The 8308-nt window shown below is 57.2% G+C and overlaps 1 protein-coding gene across 2 annotated transcripts in view; it reads left to right on the top strand.

Annotated features, from left to right (window-relative positions):
• Positions 1-2628, top strand: part of TWIST2 (twist family bHLH transcription factor 2) — a 46429-nt gene extending 43801 nt beyond the window's left edge. For both annotated transcript variants that reach the window (XR_016019884.1, XM_019711657.3), the window contains one exon: positions 1947-2628. The gene's annotated coding sequence lies outside the window, so the exon portion shown is untranslated. The remainder of the gene's footprint in view (positions 1-1946) is intronic.
• Positions 2629-8308: the final 5680 nt, after the last annotated feature.

The raw sequence follows: 8308 nt of genomic DNA on the forward strand, positions 1-8308 counted from the left end.
CTTGGTGCCTGATGGACTGGTGTGGGCAGGGCCGAGCAGAGGCTCCCGCGCCGGCCGCCGCCAATCCTCAGCCGCCGGGCAGACGCACGCATGTACAGGGTTTCAGGTGGCTCTTATGTGCAGTGCGTGGGGGCGGACGGGGGGCGGTCCTGGGCCCCAGATGGTTTGCATTTGTTGCTGAGAACACCGGTCATGTCAGCAGACGTGGTGGGGTCAGGGTGACATCTAGAGGGCCGGGGCCCGAGGCTCTCAGTCAAGAAGACTAATGAACCCGCCGCTCGTTTCTGCCCGGGCCCTGGGCCCCCGGACATGTGGCGCAAACCCTGAAACCCACCACTGCTTGGGGACGGCCCTGTCATTTCTGGCTTTTGGTGGATGAGATTTCCCCTTGGAGAGCGGGTGCAGCTCATATATCAGAAACTGTTGTAATGCTTTCCTCCCACAGAGGAAGGCTTCCATTTAGCTTTCTCTAGCTGCACCCCCCCCCCCCCATTAATTATCTAATTACAACCACATTCTCCCAGAGAGCAGCTTTGACTTTCTGCCCAGGGCCACTTACAAACGCTTCATACTCCGAGTGCTTGGAACTTGAAAAAGGAGAGAGAGAGAGAGAGAGAGAGAGAGAGAGAGAGAGAGAGAGAGAGAGTTTCGTGCACACGAGTTGCAGGGAAAATGTGTCTTGGCGTCTTCAGATCTGTCTTGCTTCACCAAAGCTCTCGAGTTCCCTGAGGAACCGGGTGTCAGTGTGGAGCTCGGGGTTCCGTGCGCGGGGAGCTGGGGGCACCGGGAGGAAGCACACATGCCTGCTGCCCCTGCTGAGCAGCGCCAGGGTCACAGGCTCACAGTGACACGCTCACACTGACAGGGACACACTGACACAGACACAAACATACAAGCACATTGACACGCATTCACACTGATACACACACCGCTGAGGACGTCGCCCACTGCTGTAGCAGAAAGCCTTCCGCGCTTGTGTGCCTTTACACATCCTCGTCCCAGAACCTGGGTGCCTCTCCCTGACCCCTCCCTGCCACCCTGCAGCAAACTCCTCATGGTGACACAGTGACCTGGTGACCCATCTGGCAGCCTCCTGCTTGGTGAAGCCATTCCCGAGTCCCACCTCCCTGCCCAAGCCCCCACCCAGCCGCTGGTGCAGACATAGTTATCGTCCATCTGTCTTAGCACTTAGGTCCACAGTCGCAGTGCACCTCTGGGGCGGGGGAACCCCTGGTGCCAACGTGCCCCCGACGCACAGAGGGCTCTCAAGGGAGTCTCGAGGACGGGCCTTGCTTCCTTTGGGGTCTGCGGTTACCTGGTTACTCGTGTGTGCTCACCAGCCATGCAAGTGAGCACTCTGGGCATCAGGCCCAGGGACCACCGCTGATGACCCGCGCGGGAAGCAGGGTGCCAGGGGCTCCCAGCCAGGCTTGCTGGGTGTCCTGGGCAGGGTGATGCCATCTGTTCGGGCTTGGCTGCAAGCTGGCTGGGTGTGTCGTAGGCCTGAGGTCCTACAGGACTGGCGATCAGCCTGCATCCCTCAACAGCAGGCAAAAGGCCAGAAGTTGTCTTGGCCACCTCGTTGCCTCACCTCCTGGCCCCTCCCCACGCCCCTCCCCTCCTGGCCCCTCCCCACGCCCCTCACCTCCTGGCCCCTCCCCACGCCCCTCACCACCTGCACAGCCCCGTGGAGGAGGAGACTTTGGTGGGTGCAGGAGGCAGGAGGTCCTGCCCTCGGGTCTGGGAGCAGCAGGAGAGGGTCCTGGGAAGGGAGGTGGCAGCTCGGCCTGGGGGCAGTGGCTTGCAGACGCCTTGTGTCCCCGTCAAAAAGAGGCACACGTAGGAGCAGGCTGCTCTCTGTGCTGCCACCGGTCCCCTCGTGAGAGGCTGCGAGCCCGGCCCGGGGGGGCCGCGGTGTCTCATGCTCCCTCCTCCTTGTCTTCCAGACTTTCCCTCGGGGCTGTGGTGCACGTGGAACTGGGATGCGTCCAAGTCTGTAACTTCTGAAACCTGAACAACCTCAAGCATCCCACTCGTCTCTCCAGCAAGACACTTAGACGAGGGGACTGCAGTGGCAGCAGGGCCGGGCCGCGCACCTCCTCTCCCAGACACGGTCCCCACAGAAGGAGCCTCGCGCTCACGGCCCTTCTCACCGGTGACCTGTTCCTTGTCATCCTCGCCACTGTTTGGATTATTCTTCTGGGGTTTATTTGGGGGGAGGGGGGATTTTTTTCTGAAAATCTCTAGTTTCAGGAACACATGTACGAGGATTTGGATTTTGGATTTGCATTTCCCTCTAAGTGCCTTTTGTCATGTATATTTTTTAATAAAACAGAAATGCATCCTGTACCATTCTGTTTAAACTGGACCAAGGCTCTCAGAACAAGCACCTCCTGTCCCCTTCCGCCCCAAACCCCTGCATGAAGTCTGCAAGTAAGCCTGGATACTTCTCACCCAACGCTCCTCTTTCCCCGTGATTTGCTCAGCTAACCATTTTTTTATATTTTCTGTCTCAGTGTATATGTTGCTTATTTGTTTTATTTATTGAGATATTTTTAACGAGCTCGGTGACTGCAGCATGGCTGTGTATACTGCTCCCCACCCAGGAACAATAAAGACGTCCCTGCAGCCCTGGCCTCCCGTCTGTTCTCTCCTCAACTTCGCAGCTTGAGAAGCCACCTGAGAAAGTTGGAACAGGTCACAAAATTGACTATCGTTTTACTTTAAAGAGGACAAGAAAGGATGTGAGACATTTAATGCCACATGTAATCATAGAACTTTCTAGAAACTACCATCTCTAATGTGGTTGAGAGTGTTAATGGCCCCAGGCCTGGGAAAGCAGGTGAGGTTGGCCTCAGCCCCTCCTGTGTGCCCACCTTCCCAGCAGCCTCAGTGGCTACAGATTATGCTCCCCAGACCACGTCCTGTCCTGTAGATCAGACTGACTCCTCCTGTGCCCCATCCCTGCTGTCCAGGGTCAGTGCAAGCTCTGAGAAGCCTCCCCCACTGCCTCAGCCCAGGTGGCATTCCCGACTGTCCCCAGATGTGACATTCATGCCTTCTTCACACTTCTCTGGATGGGTCGCTGTCTGTCCTGAATACAGCCAGCCCCCATGTTCACCATATGTCCACATGCAGCTGCCCAGCCCAGAGCCTTGTCCACACAGGAGCCTGGGGTTAGGATGGAGAGCCATTTGTGCAGGAAAAGGTGGAGCCCTGGTCAGAAACCCCAAAAGGGCCACCGCCTGCCAAGGGCCAAGAAGGAGAATCTGGCAGGAGGCTGCTCCACGTGGGCAGAGGATGGCAGCTCCTGAAGTGCTGGGTGCCCACACCCCCTGGGCACCAGTGAGTTATGCTGGCTCCCAGGTCGAAAGCTTCCAGCTGGGGCACCACACACCACCAGGTCAGCACCCTGAGCTGCCAGAAGCCTGCCTCTTGCAGGACACCTGATACGAGGGTCTGCTGGATGAAGCTATGCACAGACTAGAGGCTGCACACCCCCCACCCAGCTCCCAGACAGGGTCCTGGGGAGAGTGGTGTCCGCAGGACTGATGGCCTGGGAATCCTCTTTCCTCACTCCTACTCCCTTTCCCTGGCCCAGCAAAGGCCAGGAGCTCCAAAGACACCAGCCCGACCTCAGCTTCCATCACGTGGCTGCTCGCGGAGTGACCTGGATGCAGCACAGCTTCCCCTGGGGCTGGCGTCACCTCTCGGGGCCCTAGGTATCTGCCTGGGCCATGGTCCCTGCAAGACGAGCCCCAGGCCCCACTGCACACGGCAAGTGTGCACGCATGGGCACGTGCACACACACACATGCACACACACACCTAACCCCTCGCAGAGACTTTGGGAGGACAGCTGGGCAGCCGTGGTGCTGGCAGTGAGAGGTCAGCCTGGCCCTGTGCTGTCCCCCAAGGCACTGTTGGGCCTGTGTAGCTCACGGTGCTTTTGCCTGGAGGGAGTCAGAAGAAAGACAACCCCAAACCACGTCACACAGAACTTACAAGAAGTACTTGCTTCTTGATTCCCAAATTGCAAACTCTGCGCTGCCTCCCCCCGGAGCGGTGCCTGGCCGGGTCTGCCTGTGCTGTGGCCCCGGGTCCCCAGTGCTGGAGACCAGCCCGAAGAGCTGCTGACACCCAAGGCCAAGGCAGGTGGCGTGGCCATGTGCCACCATGGTGCAGGACAAGAGGCCAGGACACCATGCAGGTGAGGACGTGCTGCCTGTGGGGCAGTCAGGGATGGAGCTCAGTGTGGCCTTCACAAGGGGACTCTAAAGCCAAAGTCCACGGAAAGAGCTGAGGCCGTGTCCTGGGACCTGGGACACCCTACTGTTTGCTGCTGGACCTTGTTCCCCACCAGACAGAGTGCCCTCCGGTCCCCCCCTTCCTCCAGGGCCCAGCCCTCCCCACAAGCCGGCCTATCCCAGCTCTCCGCATACAGTGTCATCGGAGAGTCCTCACCTGCATGCCCGCCTCCCTCCACCAGTCAGATAGTTCCTAATAGACATTGAAACTGTGGTCCACACAGTTGACGTGGAAACAGATAGAAAGACAGAAGCCATTGGAAGCATTTCCCAGAAGGCACAGCCATTTCTTTCTGGGTCTCTGGGACTGACAAGGCCAAGATTACCGTCCCAGGAGGTGAACGGAACCTACGTCATAGGAAAGGCCCCGGGGTGGGTGGGGAGACACAGGTGGGATGGAGGCATGGGGCTGGGGACCAGCAGAGGGTGAAGGTGCCTGGGGGAGAGGCCGAGACTGAGGGGAGCAGAATGTGAGGGAGAGAATACGACGGTGGCTGGGAGGGGCGTGTTCAAACCTGGACACCCAGAGCACATGCCCCCCACAAGCTTCTCACTTCCCTGTGAAGCGTTGCGTTTCTTGGCATCAGGCAGTTTCTTAATTAGAGGTAACGCCCATATTACAGGGGTGTCCTGGAGGCTGGGGGCAGGTGCTACGCTGGAGGCGCACAGGGAACATGACGACTCTACCCGGGGTACTGGGGGCAGAGGGGACGACACTCAGGCAGGCTGGATCTAGGACAATCTTCTTGGGGAGCTAGCGCCCCCACAGCAAACAACCAAATGAGAAGCCAGACAAGGGATAAATGACATTGAAGAACCCAGAGACAAAGTTTCTTAACTAATAATAAAACTACAAACACAATAATTTAAAAAATCCACATCCCGAGATCCATTTCTACCCCACCTTTCTCGGTCTTGGTCTCCTCGTCTACAACACGGGGGACTAACAGCCTCTTCCCCTGGGTGGTGTCAGGATTGGGGGGCAACATATGGACTATGCTCGACACGGCTCCTGCACCCAGTGAGCATCCAGATGGGGCTGGCCACCTCCGTGCCTTCTGCCTCAGTTTCCCCTTCTATAAACCCTGGTGGTACACTAGGTGCCCTGTGAAAGCCATTCAACTTCATTGCAAGTTGAATTGTCCCAAATTCCTATGTGGGAGTCCTAACCCTAGTAGCTGTACTTAGAGACACCGTCTTTACAGAGGTGAGCAAGTTAGAATGAGGGCATTGGGTGGCCCTAATCCAGCACAGCGCGTGTCCTTATGAAAAGGGGAAATCGGGACACAGACATGGACAGAGGGTGGACCCTGTGAGGACACAGGGAGAAGACGGCCATCCACACGCCTAGGGGAAGGTCCTGGGACCGATCTCCCCACGGCCTCAGAAGGACCCCGCCCACACCTCGATCTCGGGCTTCCAGCCTCCGGACCTGAGGGGCCAAAACTTCCTGCTGTTTGAGCTGCCCCGTGTGGGGCTCCCTGCCCATGTTTGCTTTGTTGAAAATAAAATCAGAGACATGAAACCAGAAATGCAAGGGACTTATGGGGTTGGCTTCACTCCACCCGACTGCACACGCTTGGAGGGCAAAGCGATGGGTTCCAACCCTCAAGCCCACAGCCAGGCTCTCCTGATGGAGGGGAAGGAAGTGGGGGTGCAGAAGGAAGGGACACAGAAGGAACGATGATGTCAGGACAGCTGAACAGACCTGCTGCTTTCTGGTCCCCCCGATGGTGCTGACCACCGAGCAGAAGTATGTGGACAGAAGGCCAGGGGCCTAGGCTACCGCCTCCTGCCACCGGAGGGAGCGGGGGGGCCCACCTTACACTCTCACCTGGAGCATGTCCACCTGCAGACACCATCCTCCAAGGAGAACTGGTGATGCAGAGAAAAGGGGCTTGGCTAATTGCAAAATTATGCCCCAAAAGAGGGGCTTTCTCAGTGAGTGTCCACTCCTCTTCAGAAGTGGCACCCAGCCCGGGTATCACCATCTAATCAGTCACCTCTCCTTTAGAAGCCAAAACAATCAGCTTAGAGCACAAAGCATCCAAGCATACACACAAATCCTTCACAAGGTTCTACTTTAAAATGTGCTACTGGGGGCAGAATGCCGTCTCCCCACCCCAGCTCAGTCCCACCCCCAGGCTTTCCTACTTCACAAGTCTTCTGGAAAGTTCCCTGCAGTTTGAGAGTTCCTTCTGGGGTGGCGAGCGGAATGAGCACTTTGGTCCTTCAGTGATGCGTGTTCAGAGTGGCCGTGAAAGACTTCGGGCCTTTCTGTGTGGTTTCCTGGTCCCTCCAGGTCAATTTAAATTTACTAAACTCAGGGCTTCAAAATCAAGGTTTGATTTAAAGAAGGAAAAGGTCCGATTGCAGGGGCCATAGAAACTCAGTGTTGCCAAAGTACCACACTGACCACAACCCCAAGTGTGGAGGGGGGCGGACAGCTGTCCCTGCACGTCCTCCACTGTCCGACCTAAACTGCCTTCGGGTATCTTTACCTTGGGAATGTTCCAGTTGGAATGTGACCAAGTAGGTCCACCTCCTTGGGCAACAGCAAAATCGAAAGGCAGTTAGAGAGGTTAATTTGCAGAAATCTCCAAGCCCCATATCAGAGCAGGAGAAAAGAGGTGGAGATTTTAAGAGCTGAAATTGCCATTGTTCTGATTTTCCTATAAAATGTGTGCCCTTCGATCACCTTGCTGGTCCCAGTGCGTGGAGCTCGCATGGGGTGCAGTTTTCCCGGCAGCAGCTCCAGGAACACTGTGGACCCTCCCAGGTTTTGCTGGCAGGGAGGTGAACGACCAGCACCCTGAGACTTCTCTCTGGATTACGTGTTGCATGTGGCTTCCTGTTTTGTGGTCTGTCTGTGTCATGCAGGGTGTCATGCAGGGTCTCAACTCCCACTCCCTGCACAAGAACACAGGACATAGTGAGGCCTAAAAGGAACAGTCATGGAGCCATAGATAGGGGAGTCATACCACTATAGTCTTGCTGGAGGCTGGGTTGGAGACACAGGAAGCAGGAGCAACACGATCCGCAACCTGCTGTCCGCTTCTCTGCCAACCAACCTCACTTGCTAACTGCAATCCGCGCTTGCTAGCTCAGCCACGGCAGTTATATCAGTAGCCAATGGCTAACTGGTTATAGCTGACGGCCAACTAGTCACAGCTGACGGCCATCTACTACCCGAGCCAGCACTTTTCCATGTGAGGCCGAGAGCCTGGAAACTGCTCTCTGGGGCTCTGTCCCCACAGTCTGGTTCTAACTAAGACATTCTAGCTAAGAGGTCACCAGACGTTACACATAGAAAATGAGACTCAGAATGGGGCTCAAGATGGGCGTGGGCTGGGAACCCTCTCAGAGGGTTTTGGCTGCAGCACCCATCGAGATGCAAGAAAGAAAAATGTCAGCAGGTGTTCCTGAAGAAGGGGGTGGGCCCAGCGGTTGTTTCAAGCACACCACCGGCCTCTCCATCACCCACAGCCGGGCCTTGGCACAGCCTGGAGAGGCTCCGCCCGGAGACATGCTCGGCGCGGCCTTGCCGACAAAACCCACCCGTGCAGACGGGGACCAGTTCAGTAGCCCCTCACCGCTCCAAGGTACCTGGGGTTTGTGCACCCGTCAGAGCCTGGGGGGCCGGCCGCACTCTCCACGTACCTCCTGCCATTTTGGCATCAGCAGTGGTCTGCGTGCCTCTGCTTCACCCCGGTGTGTGGGTCTTGGAACCGCCTGGGACAGGTGCAGGGTGAACCAGGTGAAAGGAGAGGCAGACAGAGCCCGGAGAGGTCGGTCGCTTGGGGGAGGCAGCAGGTAGTTCCATACAACGTGTCTGGGCTCCAAGGACATGGCTTTTGCTTCTTTCTGGGGCTTCCTGCTCGTAGGGGCAGGTGGACCTGTGGACCCAGGAGGCAGGAAGCTCTGTGCCGGCCAAGGCCAGGAGGGCAGCTGTGCCTGGGCCCGAGACAAACTCACCCAGGGCTGGCCACAGAGCGACGAGGC

Source organism: Rhinolophus sinicus, chromosome 17, assembly GCF_057876585.1.
Source record: "Rhinolophus sinicus isolate RSI-liver-muscle chromosome 17, RSI-T2T, whole genome shotgun sequence".
Classification (NCBI taxonomy): domain Eukaryota; kingdom Metazoa; phylum Chordata; class Mammalia; order Chiroptera; family Rhinolophidae; genus Rhinolophus; species Rhinolophus sinicus.